The sequence below is a fragment of the Hyla sarda genome, chromosome 11, assembly GCF_029499605.1.
Source record: "Hyla sarda isolate aHylSar1 chromosome 11, aHylSar1.hap1, whole genome shotgun sequence".
Classification (NCBI taxonomy): Eukaryota; Metazoa; Chordata; class Amphibia; order Anura; family Hylidae; genus Hyla; species Hyla sarda.
The window spans coordinates 99,063,034-99,067,877 of NC_079199.1; the positions used below are offsets into that span (position 1 = coordinate 99,063,034).

Genomic DNA, 4,844 nt, shown 5'->3' on the forward strand with positions numbered 1-4,844 from the left:
TCAAGGGTGAATTCAAAACAGAATCGTTACACAACACCATTACAGATCGTTGTTACACAACCACAATAGGTGAGCCAATTAGTGGAATCAGTAGAAGAAACTAGTATTCAATCTATCCATCTCATATCTATCTACTGTATCTATATCTCATATCTATCTTTATATACTTGGTATTTGTATTTTCTATTTGGAAAAAAAAACTACTTTTTATTTCTTACTTATATTTATATTCATGTTTCTATTTTATAGATATTTGCTTTATATACATCTTTATTTATTTATTAATAAAATTTTCAAATATCTACATCTATCTATCTCATATCTATCTATCCATCTCACTATCTATCTCATATCTATCTATCTATCTCATATCTATCTATCTATCTCATATCTATCTCATATCTATCTATCTATCTCTCTATCTATCTCATATCTATCTCATATCTATCTATCTATCTATCTATCTATCTCATATCTATCTATCTCATATCTATCTATCTCTCTATCTCATATCTATCTATCTCATATCTATCTATCTCATATCTATCTATCTCATATCTATCTATCTCATATCTATCTATCTCATATCTATCTCATATCTATCTATCTATCTCATATCTATCTATCTCATATCTATCTATCTATCTACCTATCTCTCTATCTATCTCATATCTATCTCATATCTATCTCATATCTATCTATCTCATATCTATCTATCTCTCTATCTATCTATCTATCTATCTATCTCATATCTATCTCATATCTATCTATCTATCTCATATCTATCTATCTACCTATCTATCTCATATCTATCTATCTCATATCTATCTATCTATCTATCTATCTCTCTATCTATCTCATATCTATCTCATATCTATCTATCTATCTATCTCATATCTATCTATCTATCTATCTCATATCTATCTATCTATCTCATATCTATCTATGAACCTGATTTTCAAATATCTGTTTCTTAGCTGCTTTCACACTATGAAGTTCACCCGTTATTAAACGTCCCTTTTCTGTGTAAAAAACGGATGGTTAATTACGGATGAAATAAAGAGTGCTAAGGGCTGAATAAATATTCATTCGTTAAGACCCGTTATCCCTCATGTATGGCCGAACACCTCTGCCTACAGACTCCCACAGCCGGGACTACTACTACTCCCATCATGGAACAGACTTGTTTCCATGATGGGAGTAGTAATTCCCTGGCTGCGGGAGTCTGCAGACAGCTGGGGAGGCTACATTAGTGTTTGTACTACTACCCCCATCATGGAACAGAGTCTGTTCCATGATGGGGGTTGTAGTACAGGGGCTGAGGGATTGATCGCACCGGGTTCTTCTGAGACCTGATGCGATCTGAAATTATTAAGCAGGGGAGTGGGCAGCATAGTCCACAACCCTGCAATGTATCAGTGTGTTTTAACTTTCATTTTTGAATCCCCCGCGGGGAGCCCTGGATGGCCGGTACTGAGTAGCCAATCAGGACTCTCAGAGGGAGATTTAAAAATGAACATTGTGACTAGCAGGGGCCATATCTATATTAAAAGCGCTGTGGAGGCAAGATATATAGCGCTTCGGGGGGGCAGGCATATAGCCTATATATCTAGCCCCGCAGGCGCATTAAAAAATATATACCCCCCGCCGGCGCATTAAATATATACCCCCCTCCAGCGCATTGAATATATACCCCCTGCCAGCACATGTATAATGTAGCCTCGCAGCGCTTCTATATACATATGCCCCTGCAGCGCTGTATGTGAAAAGCATTCTAGCAGCAGCATCGGCCGCCCGATGCTGCTGATAGAAATATTTTTCATACATAGCGCTGCAGCGATATATGTATATAGAAGTGCTGTGGGGGGCAGATAACGCTATATGTCTGCCCTCCCAGTGCTTCTATATACATATACCCCTGCAGCACTATGAATGAAAAGTATTTTTATTAGCAGCGCATAGTGTCAGGAGACGGCACTGCTAATAGAAATACTTTTCATTCATAGTGCTGCAGGGGTATATGTATATAGAAGCGTGGCGAGGCTACATTATATATGCGCTGGTGGGGGGCATATATTTAATGCGCTGGCGTGGGGTATATATTTAATGCACTGGTGGGACTTATATATTTATTAATGCGCCTGCAGGGGTCAGATATAGATATATAGGCTATATGTCTGCCCCCCCTGCAGTGCTATATATCTTCCCCCCACAGCGCTTTTAATATAGATATGGCCCCTGCTAGTCACAATGTTCATTTTTAAATCTCCCGCTAAGAGCCCTGATTGGCTCCTCAGTACCGGCCATTCAGAGCTCCCTGCGGGGGATTCAAAAATGAAAGTTAAAACACACTGATACATCGCAGGGTTGCGGACCATGCCGCCCGCTCCCCTGCTTAATAACTGCTGATACCATCGGGTCTCAGAAGTGAGACCCAGTGCGATCAATCCCTCAGCCCCTGCACTGAAAAGAACTGTAATCTGCATTGCAGCAGAAAAAAACGGTGTGTTCGGGCGCTCTCCTCACGGTAGCCGGTCAGTCCCACATAGGACACAAATCAAGTCCAAATGGAGGGTGATATAAGCAAATGGATTTTATTGCACAAAAGATAAAAATAAAAGAAATGAAAGATATCATAGGGGGTGGGACTACGCATTTCGAAGGGCGTGATCCCCTCTTTGTCAGCCCCTGTACTACAACCCCCATCATGGAACAGACTAATGTAGTAGTACAAACACTAATGTAGCCTCCACAGCTGTCTGCAGACTCCCGCAGCCGGGGAATTACTACTCCCATCATGGAAACAAGTCTGTTCCATGATGGGAGTAGTAGTAGTCCCTCAGCACTGCAGGAGTCTGCTGATGTCCCCTCTTCTGAGCATGCTCAGTAAAAATAATGTCCATTATAATAGGGGGCATTAACAGGTGTATTTACTAACATCCATTGGCCATAGACTTCAATGTTAAAAATATCGTCCGTTAATTTACCCGTTTCTTGTGACGGGCGGAAAATAAGTGCATGTCCTGTTATTTCTCCTGCCACAACTAACGTCCGTTAGTCATGACGGGCTATAACGGGTGATAACGGATAAACGAAAAAACCCATTGACTTCAATGAGGCTGTTTAAAGGGCGCTAATAATTATTTTTAAATTTACGTTATATATTTTTAAACGTACGTTATTAACGTGTGAACTTCATAGTGTGAAAGCAGCCTTAGATATATTATATAATGTTATTACTAATAGTGATTCATAGTAACAATAATACCAATTATACAACAGAACAGAAAACCATGACAATTTAAAAGCATTCAGACAAAAGATAGAAACTGGAATGTTAATGTCGTTCATTGTACAACAAAGACCAATAGTTAATTGACTTGGTCATGGGAGTTTCTGTCTCCGCCCCGGTACAGGACTATAAGAAGTGATGGCAGGGATGGGTAGTGTATCTGTTCGTCATCTGGACATTGGATATATACAGTAAGTGCTGCAGGGGGATTGTGTTTGCTAGTATTTTTTCTTGTCATGTGTGATTCTATCTCAGATCTATCTATCTATCTATCTATCTATCTATCTATCTGTCTGTCTGTCTGTCTGTCTATCTATCTCATATCTATCTATCTCATGTCTATCTATCTATCTCATATCTATCTATCTATCTATCCCTCTCATGTCTATCTATCTATCTCATATCTATCTATATCTATCTATCTATCTATCTATCTATCTATCTATCTATCTATCTATCTCATATCTATCTATCTATCTCATATCTATCTGTCTATCTATCTATCTCATATCTATCTATCAATCTCATATCTATCTCATATCTTTCCCATATCTATATATCTATCTCACATCTATCTATCTATCTATCTAAGCAAAAAATTCAGCAGCACTCCAAATGCAGTGAAAAGATGGTGGATTTATTTAGCCCAACGGCATAGCATGCCGTTGGGCTAAATAAATCCACCATCTCTTCACTGCATTTGGAGTGCTGCTAAATTTTTTTGCTTGGTATCTACAATTGACCCGTCACCTTGGACAACGACCTGCTGGCACCTGACATCTTCTTTCTATTTTTGGGTTGAGCTGCTTCCATTTTTCTTCTTATCTATCTATCTATCTATCTATCTATCTATCTATCTATCATCTTTATATGATACTAGATGGCGTTGCCCGGTTTTTCCTTCCTAATCCTTGTTGGGGAGGAAAATCATCAAAGTAGGAAGCTTTTGACTTCATATCCAATTCCTCATGTATTTGTTGTCATATCCCAATCCCATATCCCGTCCTCATATCTCAACCTCATATCCCATCCTTATATCCCATCCTCATATCTCAACCTCATATCCCGACCTCCTATCCTGTCCTTATATCCCATCCTCATATCTCAACCTCATATCCTGTCCTCATATCTCAACCTCATATCCTGTCCTCATATCCCGTCCTCCTATCTTGACCTCATATCCTGTACTCATTTTCTGACCTCATATCCCGTCCTCATATCCCGACCTCATATCCCTTCCTTATATCCCGTCCTCATATCCCGACCTCATATCCCTTCCTTATATCCCGTCCTCATATCCCGACCTCATATCCCTTCCTTATATCCTGTCCTCATATCTCAACCTCAAATCCCGTCCTCATATCCCCTCCCCATATCCCGACCTCATATCCTGTCCTCATATCCCGTCCTTCTATCTTGACCTCATATCCCGTCCTCATATCTCGCCTCATATCCCGACCTCATATCCCGACCTCATATCCTGACCTCCTATCCTGTCCTCATATCCCATCCTCATATCTCAAACTCATATCCCATCCTCATATCCCATCCT

At 39.7% G+C, this 4,844-nt stretch overlaps 1 protein-coding gene across 1 annotated transcript in view; it reads left to right on the forward strand.

The window, feature by feature from the left end:
* Nucleotides 1-3,460: 3,460 nt before the first annotated feature.
* LOC130295219 (fibrinogen-like protein 1) overlaps nucleotides 3,461-4,844 on the forward strand; it is a 21,251-nt gene continuing 19,867 nt past the window's right edge. Inside the window, exon 1 of the mRNA XM_056545735.1 lies at nucleotides 3,461-3,483. The gene's annotated coding sequence lies outside the window, so the exon portion shown is untranslated. The remainder of the gene's footprint in view (nucleotides 3,484-4,844) is intronic.